This window comes from Pseudorca crassidens, chromosome 1 (assembly GCF_039906515.1).
Source record: "Pseudorca crassidens isolate mPseCra1 chromosome 1, mPseCra1.hap1, whole genome shotgun sequence".
Lineage (NCBI taxonomy): Eukaryota > Metazoa > Chordata > Mammalia > Artiodactyla > Delphinidae > Pseudorca > Pseudorca crassidens.
Window position 1 is genome coordinate 185,904,672 of NC_090296.1, and position 24,156 is coordinate 185,928,827.

General features: G+C 43.0%; 1 protein-coding gene across 2 annotated transcripts in view; it reads right to left on the reverse strand.

The window, feature by feature from the left end:
- The window catches only part of PIP4K2A (phosphatidylinositol-5-phosphate 4-kinase type 2 alpha), a 177,685-nt gene that overhangs the window by 152,779 nt on the left and 750 nt on the right, over nt 1-24,156 (reverse strand). The gene's annotated exons all lie outside the window — the stretch shown is intronic.

Below are 24,156 nucleotides of genomic sequence, written 5' to 3' on the forward strand. Positions count from 1 at the left end.
ACTGACAGCTCAAGCTTTTCTTTGGCAAAAGCTTTCATGTCAAAAAAGGATGGATCACTCTAAGGACAGCCCTGAACAAGGCCCAAATTTGCTTACTACTCTTTTTTGACAATTGAGCCCTGAGGAGTGTGGAAAAAAAAAGAGTCTTGTAGTAATTGCTTAACCCTAGAAAATACTGTATTCTAATTATTTCTTTAAATGTGTATTAATCTTAACCTTATTAGCATTACATCAGTGGCAGCAGTAGAATCATAACAAGAATATAAAAAGCAGTTAGTGCTAGGCACTGTCCTAGGAGGTTTATGTATATGAACACATTTAATTCTCAAAACTACCCTATTTTGGGGGCAGGGGAGAAGGACCCTATGAGCTAGGTGCTAGTACTATCCCCCGCCATTGTACAAATGAGGAAACTGAGGCACAGAGAGGTTAATCAACTTGCCCAAGATCACAAAGCTAACAAGTGATGGGGTCAGGATTGGAACCCAGTCAGTCTGGCTCCTAAATCTGAACTCTTGGGCACCGTGTGACTGTCTTTCATAAGTCTCCAATACAGAATCAGGTCCCACTTAAATGATTAGGGTACCCCCTCCTTGGAAATCATTCAACTTCAAAGATTTCCTGAGATTATTTACCATCGTAACGTGTGGTCCACGAACTAGAAGATTTTAAATAAGGCCAACCCTTTGTTTATTATGCAACGCTGCCTGGATTGTAAAATCAATATATATGTATTTCCTCCGAACGAGAAGAAAAATTAACAACGGGAGTCAATGTAAAACACAAGAGCAGTGGGTATAAGTTGGCTGTGGGGTGCTCAAGCAAACACTTCTACCACCCCTGCCCCTTGGTCAGCACTTGCTCCCGCTAAAGGACTGGAAGTGTCCTTAATCGCCGAGCTCACGTCATCTTATGTGTCCCCACAGAACAAACTGGGAGAGGCAGAGGAGGGGATGGTACTCACACTTGACAAATAAGAAAACCGAAGAGTTCTGGGGAGGCCTGAAGAAGACTGGAGGCTCAGACGACGCTGATGCTTAGTGTCTGTTGCCAAACGACAGCCGCCGTCCACACTGCCCACGACACTCCGTGCTCACTAGCAGCGTTCAGGATGGCAGCTGGGATTCAGCTGAACCCCGAGGTCTTTCCCTGGCAACCTGCCCTCAGCCCGACGACATCAGGCTTGTGCCCTCCTGAGTCCTTGTCATCTTCCCGCCTGCTCTGTCTCACAGGACCTTGGAGGTCAAAAACCGGGAGTGCTTTTCCAGATCCATCACTTTTTTCTTCACATCTGTATATGACGGAGCCCCAGGTTTCTTCTCATTCTCTCACACCTTCTCCGCCTCCTCGGGATGACTGACTTCTATCCCAGTAGATTTCTGTGTATATGCGTCGTCGCATGAGAAAGAGGGGGCTGGGCTTTTATTTCCTCCAGAAGGACTTAGAGAACTTTTTCGTTACTGAGTTTTTAAAGTTTTTTACTCCTTACTTTTCATCATCAAATATAAGTCCTTACACCGTCATTTGTACAAAATACAAGTTCTCTAACACTTAGAATTGCTCTTTATTTATGTGTGCCCCACCTGATGCCACAAAGGATGAGGTGGTTTATCCATGACTGTGACAGCTGGATGTCATTTCCTGCATTTTCAGTTGTGAGCCCCTGATAGAAAGGAAACGCAGCTCTCGGCAAAGGCTGGACCCACAGGGCTTTCGTAAGGGACTTTCAAGAACACACTTCAAAGCAGCACACGGCTAACGTCTCAGAAATAAGCTTTTCTTCATCACATTTCTAATAATTACTGAAAACGAATTATTGGCATTGCCCATCTGGACCAGGTATCAGAAAACTGTCAGTTTCTTAGACAACAGAAAATAGTCTAAAATCGACACCAGATCATTTGAGGAAGAGCGTAGGGTAGGATATGCTCCTAAGTAAGCATATTACGGAAGCTGTACTTGGATTCTTCTCCTGTAAGGCAGGTACTTGCTATCTCTACCCTAAACGCTGTCTTCCCTGCTCTAGAGCTCAGGATTTGGGGGCTTCAGCTTAGTACTGCTACTGAATGCTTCTGAGAAAGATCCAGGTCCTGCCTGTGACCTTGACTTAGACAGAGATGGCCCTTCATTATGATGGGTCCACGAGTCAGGTTCTCATCTTACATGGTCTTCACTACCTACCTACCAACATACCTACAGTATACGAAACTTCTCTCAGTCAGCGATGTAGAAAACACGTCCTTAGCCACTCAAGAATGACTTCATATTGTCACCAAGCCAGACTGGAAAAGCTGATTCCTTAAAGCAATCATTTATTCAAGCTTTATCTCTGTATAAAGCCAGACGAGGGGAAGGCCATACACTTGGCCTACATTACTAAGTCCCCGTGTCACATTCTGCCCTTGGCTTTCACTGAAGTCAGTAATAAATAGTTATGCATATCCAATAATTTTAATCCTCTTTTACTCAATCGGGGTCATTCATTTTGTCATTTAACTCCCTTCATAGCAAATTCCCCTCAGAACCAGGGAATGGAAATAAACTAGTGTTTGTCTTCCCATTAGACAAGAATAGTTATATAACAGCTTTCTCAGGGCTGCTATGAAATTCAAACCTAAGTCTCAAGTTCAAATGTCCTTAACCAAGACTGCAAAAATTTATAGTAAATATATATGGTCCTCTCCTTCTTTCCAACTTGATATTTTCACCCCGCTTACTTTCTGTTTTATTTTACCTATATTTTCATTGTTAAAAGCCTCAAAGGTTTTTGGAGAGCTGACACCTATAAGGATTTCATCTTCATCAAGAAAAAGAGTCAGAGTGATGATACACTGCATCTTGATTCACTTAGAAGGCTACTTCTCAGGAAAGAAGACTCAGTAATATCTAGACGAAGCATATGTGTCTATGATAAAAGGAAGGAGAAAGAGAAAGATGAAGATGATTTCAAGGCCATATGCTTGGGAAGCAAAAGAACACAGCAGAGAGATGTGGGAAGGAAATTAGTCTTTAGGAAGCTAGTTATCAACGAATCTTCACTAGTCCACATCTGGGCAGCTGTTGGTCATCTACACACTCTCCAGAGATGAATTTAACAAAAACTAACCTGGTGCGAAGTCGGGAAACGTCGGCTCTATCACTGAGTGTTGTCTCTTTATTTCTGTGTCTGCTTTCTCATCTGCAAAATGAAGCCATTAGGGAAAAAAAAAAGTCGCAAGCACTATCCGGTTCTAACATTTTATGATTTTTGAGATGGAATCTAAGAAATGAAAAGAATCTGATGAAAGAGATGTAAAGCTGGAGTCACTCCTTCATTTACATACTGTACTAGAAGAATCTCCTTAGGGGTGTGTATGGGGAGAGGAGTAAGCAAGACAGTCGATCTACTGGTGCAAGAAAAAATGACCAGAACATCCGTTCATCGTTCTTTTTACCTTAAAAGGAAAGAAATGCATCTTAGATCAACATCAGCACCCTCATTTGGGTTCACTCGTTAGATGGCCCTATGTCAAGCGTCTGGTTTATTTACGGTAGGAAGTCATCTTTGTGGTTTTATAAAAAAAAAAAAAACCTTTAAGCAATGAGGTGAAGAGTGACCACAAAAATATTTTGTACTATACAGAGGTGATATAGTTACTTTATGGCAAAATACATAGAAGAATTTGTTCTAAATTTACTGACGTATTCTATGATCACAACTGGACTGGCAGATTTTTTTTTTTTTCAATGAGCTTACTTAATCCCTTCAAGGTAAAGATGAGGTTTTAACAAGTGCAAGAAAATAGCTGCCTTTTGGAAAGAAACATACTATGGAGAAAGCATTTTGAAAAGAGATGTGCTTTTGTATCTATAGAGAACTTAGAAATACTTTTCTAATCTATTTTAACTTTTTTTTTTTTTTTTGCGGTACGTGGGCCTCTCACTGTTGTGGCCTCTCCCATTACGGAGCACAGGCTCCGGACGCGCAGGCTCAGCAGCCATGGCTCACGGGCCCAGCCGCTCCGCGGCATGTGGGATCTTCCCGGACCGGGGCACGAACCTGTGTCCCCTGCATTGGCAGGCAGACTCTCAACCACTGTGCCACCAGGGAAGCCCTACTTTAACATTTTCAATAAATATAAAAAGGTTTTCTTATTTTGGACTCCCTCATCCTTATTAATATAAACTCTAATACCTTTTGTGAGAACATAATGAAAATAGAAATTTACCAGACAGATTTTAACCAAAACTGTTGCATAACTGGTAGATTGTTTAAAAATGAGAATTAATGTTAGTTAATAAATTTAGCCAATAATGCTCTTCGTCCATTTGGATCAATAAACCTTTGTGAGGTAATCTTTTTTTCAGCTATTGTAAGTTTTAAAACCAAATAGCAAAATAAACTGAATGTAGGACTAGACTTTCAAATTGCTTCCCCGCTAAGTGTTTACCGAGATTTTTAAAGACAATGGTATAAATTCATCCATAGTACCTTCATTAAGGTAAAAAAAAACACCCCACAACATATCAATGATAATTTTTAACAAGAGCAAGTTCTTAGCTTTAATATTTATTTTATCTTTAGTGCATCCTTTTAAATTTCCTGTAGATTATAAAACATAAAATAATGCAGTAGTACACACATGACACATATAAATTAAAATGCAAATGTTGAGAGCATGTGCTCAGATTTTTTTCCCTGATGTGATGCACAATAAAAACTTGGACACCTGGTAAATCTGTGGTAATCACACCAATTTATCTTTGTTTTTCCCAAGCTCGCAAAAAAGTAACAACCTTTAGAATCATTATTTACTTAATCATTTCTCCCAATACAATAAATAACGCCTTAAGTCAAAGGATTTCCTGGGATGGCTCCCCAAAGAAAAAAATCCCTTGTACCAAGCAAGTATATCTATTTCACAAACAGAAATTTACAAGTTATTTCTGCCTCATCAAATTCAATATGTAAAAGATTTCTTTCCACCCATCACACCCTAGTACATGTCTTGTTTTTCTAACTGTAAAAGTACTGCAATGAGTAGTAGTGGGGAAAATAAATCAAACTATAAAAAGACAGAAGTAATCACACACAGAAAAAGATATAAGTAGAAAGTGAAAAATTATCTACACTCCCTTCCCTCCTCAGAAAAGCATGTAATACTTTTTAAATGCACTGGCTACTTTCTCACTCAATATTCAAAGTCACTTCTCCATAGTAGAACATTCACCTCCATAAACATGTTTAATAGTTTCAATGTATTTCAATATACAGATACATCTTATTTCACTTAGCCCAAATATCACACTAATGGACATTCATATTATTTCCAATTCATGTACTACTATGAAAGATCTGTGTTTTGGTTTTTGTTTTTTAACGAAACACAGGATAGAAGGTCTCTCCTCAGTTGGTGTATCCAATAGTTTTCGGTAAATATTTCTAGCTTATAACTCATTATTTAGCACTATTCTGCATATCATCAGAACAGTCTTTTCTTCTCATAAATACCAAGTTGAAATGAATTCTTAAATGGTCTTTTGTTTCAGATTTGCAGAAATGGGGACAAATTTGTTCTGAAATAGTATTTGGCCACTCTGGTTAAGTGGAAAACAACAATTCCTTTCAAAATGTTACTGTGCACTGAAGCTTTTTCGAACTCTTGCAAAAATTTTTCACATGAGGAAACAAGGTAATTTCTTTAAAACAAAAAGAATATGAAAGATTTATATTCATAATTCTAAAAGTCCTTATTTTGAAATTAATGAAAAATTGATATTGTTTATTTAACTGAAGTCACACTATGTTCTCATTCAACACACTTCCCAAAGCCTATTCAGAATGGTCTGTGACTCATAACATGTGAATAAAGAGATTTCTTTAATAAGACAGAATATTTTCTGCTTTTTGTATCAAGCATTTAATATTTTAAAATAATTATAGGATAGGAATATTTCTCTCTTAGGTAATCAATCACTCAAGTTAAATATATATTACCATCTTTTATAAAAGGCCCTTAATTTTCTAATTCAAGCTTAAAAAAAAAATCAATTAAGGTTCAATTTTTAAACAAATGTATTCCCCAGGGGCTAATTTTAAAGCCTGCATCCATCTGAAATGTCAGTAATTTAGGTCTCCCGAAAACTGGTAACTGTACCTACTACTGTCACAACAAAACACATTCCCATGAAGTGGAAATAACAGCTAATCTGGACGGCTCTGGTTTATAAGAATTCCTTTCTTTCTAAGAGTTCTACCTTTGTTCCTTCAACTTTCTTCAATGTTCTCAGTTTTCTTCCGCAAAAGAGAAATGTTACTTTTTATATTGTGTAAAAGAATTAAAATAGGTAATTTTATTATATTATGAAAATACACGGTATACTCATTCATTTCTGCCGAAAGGAAAAATTACCTTGCTTTCTCCTTTCTGTATACCAGTTATCTAAACAGTAAGGAGCCGGGCACTCACAGTTAAAATCGGCTAAAGCTTCAACCTCCCCTCCCCAGCCTTGCCAGGCTGCAGGATGGCTGTAAAGTCAGCACAGGTGACTGACATGTTTACATCAGATAAGGCCGAGCAGAGCGCACAGCACACACAATCAAGCTCCAAGCCAACAACAGGACTACACACGGGTGATAAAAAGCAAACACATACACTCTGACTGTGGACTCCGCTGGACGCCCATGACATCTTCTGAACAGATTCATCTGAATCATTCATAAGTCAAGTCTGATGTGAAGTAGCAAGACTAAATAACTAATGACAAATTCCTGACTCGGACACTTCTAGCTGGAGAATTTTGCCTGCCGATAAACGCCATCGGGTTCGGTGTACCGTAACGTAGGGTAGGACCAGTTAAAGTGAGTCAACCACAAACAGTGGATACCACACTGCTTCTGAGATCCAAGGACTCTGCCTGACAAATCACCAACTTCCAGTGACCCACACCACCGTCCCACTCTATCTCAGAGCAAAGAGGAAGGGAGGGAGGAAAGGAGGAAAGGAAAGGAAAGGAAAGGAAGGAAGGAAGAGGAAGGAAGAGGGAGGAAGGAAGGAAGGAAGGGAGGGAGGGAGGAAGGAAAGAAGGAAAGGAAAGGAAGAATGAGAGAGGCGGGAGGAAAGGAGAAAAGGAAAGGAAGGAAGGAAGAGGAAGGAAGAGGAAGGAAGGAAGGAAGAGGAAGGAAGAGGGAGGAAGGAAGGAAGGGAGGGAGGGAGGGAGGGAGAGGGAAGGAAGGAAGGAAGGGAAGAAAAAGGAAGGAAGGAAGGAAGAAAGGGAAAGGAAAGGAAAGAAGGAAGGAAGGAAGGAAGAAAGGAAGTTAGAAAATTATCGAGCTTTATTTTCAGAGACACTGAGGATTCTAAAGCAGAAGGAAGAACGAAATTGTGAGAAGTGGGTCAGCTGAAAGCGGCTCTCCTTAGAGGGCAGACTCCTCTGTCCGCCAGCCTACCTGGTAGCCGGTCCTCCATCCCCCACACTTGACGCCCCCATACTGCCCATGTGGGCACGCCTTTTATTATTCTGCCTAAAACTTCTCTAAACAGAGCTTGAAAAAGTTAGCATCCTCTTAAAAATATATATGTAAAGAAAAATGTATCTTTTTATTCCAATCTTTCCTGTTCAACTTAGAAATACTCAATCAAGAGTAGGAGATATGGGCTTCCCTGGTGGCGCAGTGGTTGAGAGTTCGCCTGCCGATGCAGGGGACATGGGTTTGTGCCCCGGTCCGGGAGGATCCCACGTGCCGCGGAGCGGCTGGGCCCGTGAGCCATGGCTGCTGAGCCTGCGCGTCCGGAGCCTGTGCTCCGCAACGGGAGAGGCCACAACAGTGAGAGGCCCGAGTACCGCAAAAAAAAAAGAGTAGGAGATGTGGTAAAGGGCTCTCACCCACATTGCTGGGACTACAAACTGGTGCAGCCCCTCCGTGAAACAACCTGGCAACATGTACTGAGAGCCTTAACATATTCATACCCTCTGAACAAGTAACTCCCCCAAAGGGGAATCTGTTCTAAGGAAGTCATCCAATATAAGAAAAAGTTTTATACAAAGAGATGTTGATGGCACCATTATTTATGGCAGCAAAGAACTGGAACCAATATACAGGCTATTGAAACTTCATTAGACTTCTAGGCAGTCATTAAAAATTGTCACTGTGAAGAATACTTAATGATATGAGGAAATATAGAGACAGTATAATCTCAAAGAGATTTTTTAAAAAGATATTGGAAAGATACCCACCAAAACATTGACATTGATTGCTTCTGGATAAAATGATCACGGTAATTCTTCACTATATTTGTCAATATTTTTCAAGTTTTTCATATAGAAAATATACCCCCCACACACACACACACGTCTCTCCTCTTAAATGCCACTGAAAACCATGAAAAGCTCTAGTTCACCTAAACAGACGTAAGAAAAAAGAAGTTCCATATAACACAAAACAAAAATATTCACTGTGGCCTATTTACTGGACCAAATTTTCATTGACATGTTTTAAATCTGTGAATATCTGATGCTGAAACTGCAAAAGAAAAGTAAGTCAAAGGGACACACTAGCTTCTCCTAACCTATATTTTTCATTTAAAATGCCTCTTAAATTTGCTCCTGTCCTCCTACTTTGGCTCAATGTGCCAAAAACAAAGAAGTGTCTTCTGGGTTTATCACAGTTGTTTCTGAACAGTTCTTCCTATGCCAAAGCATTTGAACTATTCACCTGTGTGCAGGCAGAGTCTGGTTTATGAATGGGTTGTATTCCAAGTGTTCATTTGGAAGGTGGCTGTTTGTTTCAATGGGGAAATGTATTCCAATTCCTAATGGAGTAAAAGCCTGGGGTCTTGGTCCTATGAGGGAGGGGTTAGTTGAAGAGAAAGTTTCTTCTCAGGCTTCTGGGCACAGAAGAAAGCTAGAGCACAGTTTCAAAAAGGTAAAGCTGATTAGCAGCACAGTGAAACAGGTCATTTTGGAGCATGGAAACTTCAGGAGTCAGGGAAGACTTGTGAAAGATGCATGAACACCGCAGGCCTTGGGTGTGTGAAAGACGGAGAGGGCCACGTGGTCGGGCTGGAGGAGGATGACTCAGGAAATTCAAGAGTAAAGAAATTAAGTTTCTGCTTATTTAGATGAGTGTCTTCAAATTTTTTAAGACTATGGATGACTCAGTCAGCAAGGCTTCCAGCACCATTCATACCTGGTAATCCCTGGAAACAAAACAATGACAACTGGGCTTCCCTGGTGGTGCAGTGGTTAAGAATTTGCCTGCCAATGCAGGGGACACAGGTTCGAGCCCTGGTCCGGGAAGGTCCCACATGCTGTGGAGCAGTTAAGCCCGTGCACCACAACTACTGAAGCCGGCGCACCTAGAGCCTCTGCAACAAGAGAAAGCCTGCTATGAGAAGCCCGTGCACCACACGAAGAGTAGCCCCCGCTCAGCGCAACTAGAGAAAGCCTGCATGCAGCAACAAAGACCAAACGCAGCCAAAAATAAATTTATTTAGAAAAACAAAACAAACAAAAACAATGACAGCGATTGTGTGTAGCGGGATTCCAACCTGGGTGTACGGGTATGCAAAATAAACTGTAAATACAAATGTTTCTATTTATAATGCGATAGGTGTGTTCTTGAAAAACTTTAGGTTCTGCCTAACACTAAAATAGATTTTAGGGAGAACACTCAAAACCTGTGGAAGGCTTAAAAAAAAAAATGTTGGGCTTCCCTGGTGGCACAGTGGTTGAGAGTCTGCCTGCCGATGCAGGGGACACGGTTTGGTGCCCCGGTCCGGGAGGATCCCACATGCCACGGAGTGGCTGGGCCCGTGAGCCATGGCCGCTGAGCCTGCACGTCCGGAGCCTGTGCTCTGCAATGGGAGAGGCCACAACAGTGAGAGGCCCGCGTAACGCAAAAAAAAAAAAGAAAAAAAGAAAAAAAAAATGTTAAAAATATACATGTCCGTCTTCAAAACTGTTTAATTCCTAAGAAAAACAGAAGGAATTTTACCTTTAAGAATACAATTGTGAAGATCATTCAACACAAATAATATAAGGAACGACTGAGTTTATACAGACTAGAACCGAGTGCACATAGACTGGACAGAACCATGAAATCAGTTCTTCCAAGACATTGGACCTGGCCACCTGAGTCAAGCAAAGAGCAAGGACAAGGGGGACAGGTGTCCCGCTGTCCTACCTGGTCTGCTCCTTTGGCCACATCGGGTATTTTTGCATCCAGTTGCTGTTATCTGGAGGCATTAAACAGTGCTGTGCCCAAGGAAAACTGTGTAGGGACCAATTTCTGCCTCGTATGCCAGCACTCCCCATTGACCAAACTTGTGTAAACTAATTTGTGTAATGTAAACACGCACATAGCAAAAAAGCCTGCATGATTACGCATTTTCTAAAGTAGATTCAAATCTGTAAAGGAAACCCCACTTTCTTTTCTTCCATCCAGCCTGACCACCGCGTGAAAGCTTCCTCTAGGATACCAACACTTAGGAATTCCAGATGAGAAGTCTGGGATGCATGACCTGAGAAAAGCAGGGCAGCTGCTAGCACACAGGGCACCTCTGTGCACATCAGAAGATGAACTTCCTCTGTGCAGGCAAATTACAAAAAGGGAGCTGTGGCCCTCTGCCGCGGGTGGTTGGCAGTACTGCCCCTTCCACCCAGGTGCCTCTGTGCAGGTTATGTGATAGCAGGGCCATCCAGGTCCCTCGTTCTGGGGTCGGTTAATACAGAAGACCTTCCTCAACATGCAGGTGGAAACAAAAACAGAGCATGTTTATTACAATTACAAATAGCACTAAGCTCTGAATGTTAGGGGGTCCAGCAACTTGCAGATAGGATTTGAATCCTAAATGACCAAGCCCAAAGGAATCAATGTAAACAGAAGCAAGTTAAATAGGAATACGTGGGACTTCCCTGGCTGTCCAGTAGTTAAGACTCCATGCTTCCACTGCAGGGGGCACGGGTTCTATCCCCAGTCAGGGAACTAAGATCCTGCATGCCAAGAGGCACGCCCCCACCCAAAAAAAAAGGAATACATGCAAGAGAATGGAAAAAAACAGAACTGTAAAAATAGAAGATGGGAAGCATAATGGCACCTGAGGAAAGGTTCAGCAGGTCCCTGAAAATGACACAGGCCCTTTATGCTTTTTTTCTTTCTTTTTAATACATTTATTTATTTATTTTTGGCTGCATTGAGTCTTCGTTGCTGCACGCAGGCTTTCTCTAGTTGTAGCGAGCGGGGGCTACTCTCTGTTGCGGTGCGCGGGCTTCTCACTGCAGCGGCTTCTCTTGTTGCAGAGCACAGGCTCTAGGTGCGCGCGCTTCAGTAGCTGGGTCTCGCAGGCTCTAGAGCGCAGGTTGTGGCTCATGGGCTCAGTAGTTGTGGCTCATGGGCTCAGTAGTTGTGGCTCGCAGGCTCTAGAGCACAGGCTCAGTAGCTGTGGTGCACGGGCTTAGTCACTCTGTGGCATGTGGGATCTTCCGGGACCAGGGCTTGAACCCGTGTCCCCTGCACTGGCAGGCGGATTCTCAACCACTGTACCACCAGGGAAGCCTCCTTTATGCTTTTGTACATGCTGCTTACTCTGCCTATGACCGTCTTCTCCAGCCTCTTTGAATGCCAACTCATTCATCAAGATACAACTCAAATAGCACTAACTCTCCCCGGGCAGTTTATGGAGCCTCTGTTGTCTGGAGATCTGTGCACACAACCTGGGGAGAGGGGTTCCTCGTCCAGAAGGATTCCAAGGCTTGAGAACTATCACTGTCCCTCCACCCAGGTGCCACCCAGCAGCCAAGCCTGCACGGCAGGAGACCCAATGGCCGCAGCTGTCTGATCTGATGGCTGCTCTCTTTTTTGTCTCTACCCTTCTCTCCCTCTTACGAAATCTGAAATTAGGATGTAGGGTGACTAAATGCCATCCGAATGGACCCGGATCTGGGGGCAAATAAACATAGTTGCTGTGTGGGGTCTACTTGTACAAAGCAGCTGAGAAAAGACAATATTATTAGAGAAAAGGTTCACGAAAAGTGATGCAAAGATTAGCGAGAAAGCGAGGAAGGAGGAGCTTTGGATCCTGGTCTCTGTTGGACTCTCAACGGCCATCTGTTCCAGGAGCTGCCCCATCACCCCTCTCTGTGTTTTCTTTTAGCTGATCTGACTGTCATTTACAACCAAATAAACCTTGAAGGCAGTTCTGTTAATTCACCAATTTAGCACCTTGTTTACATAATTACATGCCTATCTTCCCACTAGAACTAGGAATTCCTTACAAGCAAAAACTGTCTTTTTCATAATGCTTCCTCTAAGGCCTTAAAGAAAACACCTCAAAAAAAAAAAAAAAACACCCTAAACCAATTACAGGTTATTGGTAGTAGAACTTTAGATATGAAAATGACATTTTACAAAATGAAGTACATCAAATGCTGGATTTACCTATAAATTGGAAGATTTGTGAAAACACCAAAATAGGAAATAACATCATTTCCACATATGAGTAACCTAAGTGCAGGTAATAAGAACTCCTTTTGGCTAATAGCCCAAAAGATAACCGTTAATGTAATGGAGAGTGTGAACGGAAGAAAACTATTTAGGTACCCAAACTAGAAAACCTGGGGTCGCCCTCAACTCCTTCCCATCCATTTCCCCCGGGTAGTTACCAAATCCAGCTCAGTCAACTTCCCAAACATCTCTGGGGACACCCTCTCTCTGCCACCACGGAACTGCCCTAATTCAGACTCTGGTCGCCTCTTACCCAGAGGACAGCAATGGCTTTAGCAGAGTCTCCTCTGGTGGCACTGAGTCCCGTCACTGACCCATCCCTGGGGTGGCCACAGAAACACCCTAGCACCGCGGGGCTCTGACTTCTCCCTTGTTGCCTGTCACTCCCTCTGTTTAGAAACTTTGATGCTGATTTCCATTTCCGCTAATAGGGTGGAACTACGTTATTCAAATCAACTCTGCCACTGAAAACAGCTAAACATCCTGAACAAAATATTTTTTCAAACATCTCCTTAAAGGCATCAAAGCGCTGAAGAAGCAGGAGTTACCTTGCCAAAATCTGAGTGAAAGCAGAGTGCGAGAGCCGTGAGCTCCCACGGAAGCCACTCACTCTGACGGCTTTGATGGTCCCGTGGGCTGAGAGGAACAGAAGTCGGATCCCCAAGGTGGGGATCTAATAGGAAACCCTTTCTCCATAAGGGTAGGATCCAAAAGGGTCACAGCCTCAGCGTAAAGGTGATCCCAAAATAAACCCATTCCACCCCCAGGGGACTGCAGCCCAAATGTATATCACCAGCAAGTCCAAAAACTCCCAAGCTGTGAGCTTAGTCTAAAATGGCCTGGGTCTGTAGTGCCCCTAAGCCACCTGGCCCAGGAGACAATCCTCTCTAGGGACACACTTTCATTCCAAGACTTGAAAATCCTCCTCGAGTAATGGTTCAAGGCAAATGAGCAGCTCATGGCCAAAATTACCAAGCAAACATGGGAACAAGGCACCATGACTAAGAACCAGCAGAAACGTAACATGGTAGAAAGATACCCCGGAAGACTCAAGGTACTAGTATCATCGCTATTCTCACAATGCTTGAAGAATCTTAGATTTAACTTACGGCACGTTTCTGAACACTAGAACTTTGAGAGGCATGCCTGAGGCTGTTAACAGGCCCCAGCTACGTGGAATAAAGCAGAAATGACATTGCAGCGCACTCTTCTATAAAATAAGGTCTCAGATTGTTCAGAAATGCTTTCAATGCCTCCACACAATTGACTTGGTGAGGTTCTAGGACAGAAGCTGTTGACTCTCCCTGAAACTTCTCTGCCATGTTCACAAGGCAAAGTTCTCGCAGGCGGCTGTGGCCATCGGCTCTTGGTTTGTCATCAGCTTGTGGTTACCCCACATCTCTTATCACCAGCTTGCAGCGAGTCCTCCCCTACTCTCCCAGGCGTTGCTCAACCCGCTCAGCAAACCGCTCTCAACACTCTGCTCAATCCTAGCAGAAACAGAGCTTACGTGCTGATGAAAATTCAACGTGGAAGGGCTCACAGCACACCCGTGGAGCACTTCAGCGGCTCCACTAAGTCATTCAACAGTATTTATTGGGTACCCGCTACATGCAAGCACCGTTCCGGGTGCAGGGAGGTGGCAGCAAACATGACCTGGTCTCAGCTGCTGGTGAGCTGAAGTTAACAGGTTCACAGCCCAGCCGGGGGAGAGAAGTAATAAACATGTAAACACCTCCTTTTCCGACAGTGTCAAGTGTCACAGAGAGGACAAGAGCTGTGTGAGAGTGGAGGGGCTTCTTTAGATGTGGTCAGGGAGGCTCTCGGAGAGGGCAACCCTTCAGCTGGCAAAGTAAAATGACAAGGGGCCCGAGGGAAGAACATTCCAGACAAAGAGAAAAGTAAACGCAGAAGCTCTGTGGCTGCTCTGAACTTGGCTTGTGTAAGGAACAGAAGACCAGCGTGGCTGGAAGGGAGAAGGCACAGGAACGTAGTCGGGGCCAGGCCAGTAAGAAGTCTAAGCCACTGGAAAGAGCTCGGGCTTTTTTTTTTTTCCTCTTCAAGTTTGTACTTTTTGTTTATTTGGTTTTTAAAAAAATTTTTTTTTGATGTGGACCATTTTTAAAGTCTTTATTGAATTTGTTACAATATTGCTTCTGTTTTATGTTTTGGGTTTTTTGGCCACGAGGCATGCGGGATCTTAGTTCCCTGACCAGGGATCGAACCCTCACCTCCTGCACTGGAAGGTGAAGTCTTAACCACTGGACCGCCAAGGAAGTCCCTCAAGTTCGTTTTTATTTTTTTACTTATTTTTTTCTTTTTACAATGTTTGTAAGTTTCAGGTGTATAGCAAAGTGATTCAGTTATACGTATATAGGGAGGCCTCTGGAAGGTTTTCTCTGAAGAAGTGACAGGACATCATTTACGTTTCAGAAAGATCACTGCCACCGCTGTTGAGAACTGGGACTGAGACAGGGCAAAGGGACCACCGAGGGACCTGAGGGCCCCTGCCATGTTCTAGAGGAAGAGAATTCATACGGAAAGAGAGAAGTATGCAGAGTCAGAACTCAGAAATGCGGGTCAGGAGGGAGAGGTGAGGAAAAGAGAAGGATCAAGGTTGGTTCCTGAGTTTGGGGCTTGAGCACCTGGGTAGATGGTGGTCCACTGACTGAGATGAGGGAGAAATTAGTTCAGAGCATGACGGGAGGTGGGGCAGGGCAGGGAGAGGGAACCAGGAGTCCTGGTGGGGACACATCTGAGGTGCCCGTTAGGTAGTCAAGTGAAATATCAAGTAAGAAATTGAAATATGGAGCCCGGCAGGGAGGTCAGAAGGGAAGATGTCCATTTCTTAACTATGAGCGTGAAAAGCCACGGGACTAAACAAATAAGGTCATGCAGATGAAATACACTCTGTAGTTCCAGAAGAAGACCCTGGACAGAGTCCTGGGGCGCTCTAACATTTAGAGGCTGAAAGGATGAAGAGTTCGATAAGGCACCTAAGGAGTGAAGGAAAACAAGAATAAAACCAAGAAGGTGGCTCTGGATCTGAAAACATGAAGGTGAGGCTGACAGGGGCAGCTTCCCGGGAGCGGTGAGGGTGGAAATGGCAGGTGGGACGCAGGGGGGCAGGACAGCCACTACAGACCACAGGACACAGCGGCTTCAGGCGAGGGTTTTCAACTTCTGCTCTAACAAGGAGCAGAGAAGCAGAGTGGACGCTAACATGAGAGATGTGACACCAAAGGAGGGTTTCTGCTGTCAGGGCTGTTTATTTTGTTTCCGAGATGGGAGGTCCCAGAGCCGGGAACGCCGTCCAATACCGAGTGAGGCAACAATGGAAAGAAAAAGTCTTTTTCTCCAATTCGGTGGCCACCACCCACAGGTGGCTATCGAGCACTTTAGGGAAATCTGAATCATAAGATTTAATTTTAATTAAATGAGATTTAAATAGCCATCTGCGACGAGCAGCCAGCAAACTAGACAGCACGGTGCTCCAGCGCATCTGCAGGCTGATGGATTCGGTGTCCAAAAGCTGGTGGATTGGGTAGCAGGGAGAGTGGAAGGCGATACCTTCTACTTGTTCAACGCCTTCTAAAGCCTTAAAGGTAATCAGCTAGCGGGTGGGGGAGACAGAGGGACAAAACACCAGAGGGAAGTTTAAGGAGAGTGGAAAAGTAAGAAATAGATTCAAAGAGCAGAGAACACACTGAGAGAGAATAGTACAGTTCCAGGGTTGAGTACCACTTGCTTTTTATGGTAAATTTTAAAGTGGCCCTTGTCAGAACTGTTAAGTTTTTCTCTGGCAAACAAAGCCTCCTCGGCCTTTGAAAATCTGCCCTCAAACTACCTTCTCAACCATCTCCTAGCACTCCCCCTCATTTACCTCTGCGGTTTTCGATCTTGGTGGCAGAACCTTTTTTCCCTTGGACCTGTACAGTATGTATTCCTTGCCCGCAATTTAAAAAAAAAAAAAAAAAAGTTGACAACGATGAGAACAAAACCAAGCTGCTCTGGATGAGGCTGAGGCGAGGGATAAATTCCCCCACCAACTCAGCCCCCTCCCCCCAGCCTCAGAGGCACCTCCAGGGAACCCCAGAGTTTGAAACCAAAGAGTTACCCCAGACAGTGCTTCTCAAACTGGAAGGTGCTTACAAATCACCTGTCTTATTAAAATGCACATTCTGCCCCAGAAGGTCTGCAGAGGGGCCCACAGTTCTGCCTTTCCAGCAGGCTCCTGGGTGACGGCTGTTGCCATGCGTCTGTGGATTACACCTGGAGTGAGTGGCGAGGCCCGAGGCCATGGCCACAGCAGAGCCCTCAGCATCATTCACTCGGTCGGCTTACTCTGGCCAGTATTTCCCCTTGGCCACACACACCCTTCCTTGCCTTCTCCAGCTGGGAGATTCTATTCCATCTTCAAGGGCCTCTCAATGTCAGATCCTCTTGAACCTTCTCCAAGAGTCCTGGGCAGAAGTAATCATGACCCAGTCGCCCCCACCTCCAAACCCCCCGCACTTTGCCCCTTTCTCACTCTGCTCCAGCCACACAGGCTTCCTTGCAGTTTTCTAATCATGCCAAGTCAGCACCAGCCTCAGGGCCTTTGCATGAGCTATTCCTTCTGCCTAAAATGCCCTTCCCCCAGATATCCTCATGCCCAACCCCTTCATCTTCATCTCTTTACTCCAATGTCTTCTTCATAAGGTTTATACTCTGACCACCCTATATAACACCCTCCACCCCAGCATTCCTGATACTATAGTCGTTTATACACGTTTATGCATATGTCTGTTTCCCCTGCAGTTATGAGCAATTTGAAGGTACGGTCCACAATATATTCATTTTGCATCCCAAGCGTCCTGCACAGTGTCCTTATGTTAAAAAAAAAAAAGGTGAAATATCAAATTAATAGCTGACACAACCTGTAACTAATGAATCTGAATTACATTTTTGACTCCTTGAACTGCCTGATCAAGGCGTTAAAGATACAAAAAAGAACACTATAACAAAGCAGAAAAAGACATCAAAGCAAGGGCACAAAGATAACTCTAAAATGATTAACTTGTAACTCAAAGATGCACAAGGATGCCAAGTGCAATGGTGATGTTTTGTCTGTGAACCAGGATAAGAGAACAATTAACATGCGCTCTAGTAATTTTCCATGTTTTGCCATTTAAAATACTTTAAAAATGATAAAATGAAAGCTAACGTTTATTAAGAACTTGCCATGTGCCAGCAACTCCTTAGGCATCTTACAAGTACCAACGTATTTAACCCACATAACCTCCATAATAAGCACTATTAATATCTCCTTTCATAAGAGAATTGTGACTAAGGTCACACAGCCAACCAGACAGTGTGGCTTCAGAGCCTGAACTCCTAACCACTGCGGACCGGTGAGAAACTATGCTTACTTTGAATGTCAAGGTTTATCTTTAGGTAGGTTACTGTTTTAAAACTCCCTACAAGACTTTTCGTAAAGAAGTTTTATATATGCCCTCCTCCTACGTGCTTTGAATATAAGTAATGCTCTTCTTTCTGTAAAGGAAAAACTGTTTTCTCTTTTTCTCCATGCTAATAGCTAATACTTTGTCAAAGCCTTTAAGACTAAGGAAGGAAAGAAAAGATCTCCAAGAAATGAATAACTCCCGGGCCTGTCCCAGGTAGCACAGTTCCACGGTTAAGGGTACGAGATTGAATCCCACCACCTACTAGCACTGTGATCTCGGCAGGTAATTAATTCAACCTCTGCCTGTTCCTACTATTCTTCCGAGCCGCTGGGCTTCCCACCCCACGCCATCCCCAACTTATTCTTGCGACGGTTCTTAACTGGGTTCCATGAACCCTCAAGTGGTCCGTGGATAGAATTCAGGGGATCTGTGAACTGGGTAGGATGTATCCTATGTGTTTTCATTAATTTGTTCAAAAGCATTGTTCTAAGAAGGGATCCACAGCCTTCACTGGACTCCCGTGGGGTCCCTGGCACAAAAAGCGGAAATGTGGTTAAAAGTATATACCGAGAAATAAGCTAGGAGGTATTTTTAACTGTTCAAGAAAGGAAATAAACCTGATTTGGTTGGTAGAGGTGAGAATGTTAAGATATGGAGTCAAGGGAAATACCTAGGTATTCCTAAATAAAACGGCATCTTTTACCTCCCTTCTAACCTTCTAGAAGAAGTTGCCCCACTTCTACTCATTGGCTCCATAAATCTTTAAGCTCTCACACCTGCACACACACATCCGAATCAACCACTGTCTCAAAAGTACATCCATGAACACCGTGGTCTCCGGCACATCTAATTCCGCTAACCTTCCGGCTGACTTTTCTCTTGTCTCACATTTCTTCCTTCTCCATCCCTCCCTCAAAGCCAAGCGTCCCAGGTGTTCCTATTTCTCCCTCAGAGATTGAATTTACCCCCATGGCTTCAACCACCAATCCTGCATGGATAACTATCAATTCTCCATCCCAGCCCTAACCTTCTCCTGAGCCCCAATGCTACCTTCCAACACCCCGCAGGTGGGCACAGTCATTAGACTGTCCACCACCATCACCTGCAACTCAACACGTCTCAAATCAAAAATCTGTGTATCCTTTCTCAACACACAATTCCTTCTCTTAACTTTTCAAGCTCGATCACATGGTCACCATTCTTCCAAGGATTCATCACATGCTGTCAGAGGACAAATCCTGAACATTTTTCCTTATTTTTAACGATATTCCTTCTACTGTATGGCTACTTAAAGTACAGGCTGTGGACCAGCGGCGTCTCATCACCTAAGAGTGGGACAAAAGCAGAATCTCAGGACTCGCCCCAGACCTGCTGAGTCAGAATCTGCATTTTTAAAATGTCCCCAGGTGATTCAAACACACATTAAATTTTAAGAAACACCTGTCTAGCGCTTATTAATATGCTACCAGCCTAACAGCATCGGAATTTGTTCATTTTTAGGTATCAATTACTGAATCCTTATTATGTGCCAATTACAGTGCTAGGCTTTAAATACATTATCTTACCCTCAAAATAATACTGTGAGGTAATCATCATCATCTCCATTTGTAAGAATGAGTAAACTGAGGCTCAAGAGAATAAATCATCTATCTGCTCAAACAGCCCATCAAGATGGAGGCAGGATTTGAACCTAATCTGTCTGAACACAAACCATTTGGCCAAATTGCACCAATTCCCTTAAATTCCAAAATTTGTATCTCCAAGGGTATGTTGGCAGATTTAATTACTCTGGGTGACTGCATTTTCTAATCAACATAAGGTAGATTTTGTTTGTTTATTTACAATTCTTGCTGAAAATCTTTCTAAAGACATAGCAGACATCCTATCATAGAAAGAGAAATCATGGTCTTGCCAAGGGCATCATTCTGAATATTCAAGTTCATTCTAAGGTAGTCAATAAATGGAGAACAAAATGTATTCTGTTCTCAGGATGTAATCCCAAGTTTTAGGGGGTATGAAAATATTTCCCTAATAATAAACTTTGTGTGTGTGTTGTGTGTGTTGTGTGCTTGGCATTCTTCTTTTCTCTAAAGTAAAGGGAAGAAAGAAAAATTGTGTGAGACTAGTTCTTGAATGAATGGTTATTTGGGTTCCATTCACTGGGTTCATCTAATGTCTAGCTCATTACTGTTCTCATTTAATTGCTTCATTACGTTCCATTCAGACACTATTTCATAATTATTTCACTTTTAAACCCTAGTTTCCTTCTTTTACCTTTTTCAGTGCCCAAATATAAACCCATGAACCTAAAAGACATCACTATTTCTTCAATATTATTTCAATTCCAGGACCTTGTTGAGAATATAACAAAGGCTACGATGCTCAGCTCAGAAAACCGCGTTATCTGCCAAAACACACAAAACATGGCGCATGGGCACCAAGACAATCTTAGACAAGTACTAGGTAAGTACTAGCTCTAACACTAGGATGGATACCTGCCTGATGTCACCTGTCCCTTCTCTGGGAACTGTTCTTCCCCAACTCCAATGGGCAAGAGCTGCCACCTTTTCTCAGCGGCTTGGTCTAGGGAAATGCCACAAATGATGGAAGCCAAACCAGTCAGAATCCTTCCATTGGACTTTTATAACTGAATCGGAGACAGAAAGACCCTTTTGGGGGGTGGAAATTACAAAATGTGAAATTCAGGAAGTATTAGTTCCCTGCCCTGTGGAGGAAACCGGACAGCAATGAGCAAGAATATAGCCAAACGCACCCAAGGACACCCAAGCACCTGGTTCCAATTATTGCCAAAGCCCAGCCCCAGCCCTGCTCTCCTGGTCTGCTTACCAATTTGTCCTTCCACCGTGACCTCCAAAACCCTCCTAATATTTACAGATTTTGCCTCTGCTCATCCACATTTCCACAGCTTGCAACCAAAAAAAGGAACACTAATGTTGGTTACTTCGAAACACTACGTTTGTTTTAAACAAGTTTTATGCCCTTTCAATTTTTTCTATGCAAAGGTCTTCCTTTAGATATTGAAATAGGCTTTTAAATACTCATTTCTAAAAGGCCCTCATTTCACTCCGCATAAAAATCTTTTAGAATATCTATTTAAAACAAGGCTTGACTCCTAACATTCTACATGCATGCTCCACACACTATTAAAATATAATTGTAAGAAGCTAACTCCCTGATCGTTTTTAGTTTAATTCCAAATGTAACAAGACAAAATTGCCTCAAGTCATCTTTTCCTTTATGTATTCAATTATATTCTCCGCTTAAAATACTTAAAATAAAAATTGGCAGTGATCCATTCACTGATGGGTAGTCTAAGTCAGAAAGCAGTAACATATCGAATTAACCACACAAAGTCAAGCTTATTCTTGTCATTGAGAATTACCACCACAATGGACTTGAAATTTTCCACCTTAACTGCAAGTTTCTATATTTCAATCAAATAGACTTGGACTTAATAGACTGCAACGCAGTCCGACTACAATCTATCCCACAAACTCTTAGTTCACACATCTCTTGCAATCACCACAGATTTCCTTGCCCCAACCATGGCCTTGAAAATTCCCTGAGTGTGGCTGCATTTGCAAGGTTATAATAGCGATGCAACTTTTGTTATACACTATTATTCTTCCTAGTCTGGGGCTCCTAACTTAATGGTAGGAACCTACTCGACTGTAAAAGGAGTCGAATCTTGAAGTTAGAAAAAAAGTTGGAAATCATCCATTCCAGTCACCTTAACTCACAGATACAAATATCGATACAAAAATAGTTAACAGGCCCAAGGTCAACAGCATTAGAGAAAGAATTAGAACATGGATCCAATGAGCATTTTACTATGGTGTGTAGATGACTCCCAATCTTGTAAAATGCTTAAAGGATCCTCCATGTAGTAGATGACTATGGTTCCCCTTTAGTGCTCCAAATATATGGTTATTTCTAAATGTCCTTAAGACAAATGCACATGAATTTTAAAAGCAAGAAATTGCTATGTTCATGACATCTTTTCCCATTTATCCTGATCACATTAGAAATGTAGGGAAGGACTGATTTGAATGATCTCTTCCTGCTCTACTAGGCTTTCTCAAATGTCTCCATTCATACACAATACAACTGACAAATTTATTTTCATATTATACTGTAGACTTTGGTGCATACAAGGTCATATGAAAACATTTATCTAAGACTTTGTTACCTAAAATGAAATCAACCAGAAACACATGGCATCTGAGTGTAGATCTCATCTTTATATACCCGTCCTTTCTTTAAAAAAAAAAAAAGAAAGAAAGAAAGAAAATAAACATTTTTAAAAAGAAGCCTGTGAAACAGACCTTTCTTATGTCAACTCGAGCCCTAAAAATAAAAATATTTGGACAAAAATGTGAGGGGCATTTTTAGCAATCTTTTGCACAGAGGCTAGCACAATGTGCCTGATATATATTTGTTGAATGAATAACATGGTTATACTGCATACTATGGAAATGACTCCTCTGGATGACTACACTTAGACTTGCTAACTTCTCTTGAAAGCAAAAGAAAATGCACTATCTACAAATCACATTATTTTAATAAGCTTTAAGTAGTTTCAAAATATTTCCAATTAGCAAGAAACTCTAAAACAAATGTAGCAATTCAAAAGTATAAAGTAGCAACAGAAGTGGGTGCAGTAAAACACCACACAATTACAGGGTTTTCTAAAGTAAACTGGAGTTGGGACTAATTCCCAGACAGCACACCCTTTCAGAGGCACATTATCATCACTGCTTTACTAGATTAAACGCTCAGACACAGACACTCTCCTGACCAAAACACCAGAACTTCAAAGGAGATAAAAGCACCCATACATACAGAACTAACAATATTATTTTTTTAAAAAGCAACTAACAGCAACATAATAAAAAAACTTAAATTTAGAACATAACTCTAAACTGTACACTTATTACACAGGAAAAATAACACTTTGTTTACTTTAATAAAACGTAGGGGGTTTTTGATGCAGTAGTGTCCGCTGTTGCAAAAGCTTGCATTCCTAATTGCTCAAGAAGTTATCAGGAAGTTAAAATGAACTCCAGGCGATCAGGCATTAGGCTGATAGGAATAATCAAGTCTCAACCTTCTTAAAAACAGTCACTGCTTGCAAGCACAATCGATCAATCCTGATACAGTTTCACCTTTTCCCCAGCTCAGCCTGGGAAAGAAAAATACAAATACGATGCTTTTGAGTCATTTCAACCAACTTCTTCACTACACCGAGAATGTTCTTTCGAAATCCAACATGGTTTTCTGTCATTTCTATTATGCTGAAAAGGGCCCACAGACATCCATCGAAATCAAAAGTACGGAAGGCAAGCGTACACTTCTCCTCAGAAGCTAACCGACTGCAGTGGGTAAGGTCATGGTCAAAATTCACAGGCTCATTTAAACTTTCATGGCTCAGCCAACAGCTCCTATCAGATTTCCTGATCCCAAGAAGATTAAAACTGCAAGAGTTTCTCGCTGGAAGATCAGCAGGAAACTATTTCGGACCCTCAGACCGCAGTCCGCATAGCCCGCAGCGGCGCATCTCCAGGACCTCGGGCTAGCGGGTTACGCTAACCTTTCCAAGCCGTCTCCTCCAACCTCTGAAACAAACCCCCCCAAACGGGTGCAGTCAACTCAATACAGCCGTCCACCGCGCCCGCCGAGACCCCCTCCCGCTGTCATCCCCAGGCCGCCCTTCCGCAGTCGGCGACTTCGGCCTGGCTCCCCAAGGTGGGGGAGGAGGTCTGGGGAGCAAGACTCCCCGCCAGGCAGCTCTTCAGCGGGCACAGCGGCAGGGCTATGCGGGAGAGGAGCAGAGGAAGATGCTAAACACCAGAGCCATATTTACATTGGCTTTATCTTTGCCAAAAAGATTCCTGGCGTCCAAGAATATCGCCTTTAAAGGGAAAAAAGGACCTAAGCACTAAGCCGCTGCCCAAAGCTCCGCGATCTCCAGTATTCTCACCCCTGTGCCTGGTGCGGGGAGGCTTCATAGGCTCCCAGCCTCGGACAGATACACCTGCCGGACGGCGGAGGACTCGGCCTCCCCCGCCGCCCCCGCAGAGGAAGAAAGCGCCGGGACTCTCGCCCCAACAGCCCCCGCTGGGGTGACAGCCCAGGAGGAGTCGTGCCCCGCACAAACTTCCCAGTTCCCGGGCTGCAGGGGACAGATCGGCCAGCAAGCGGACG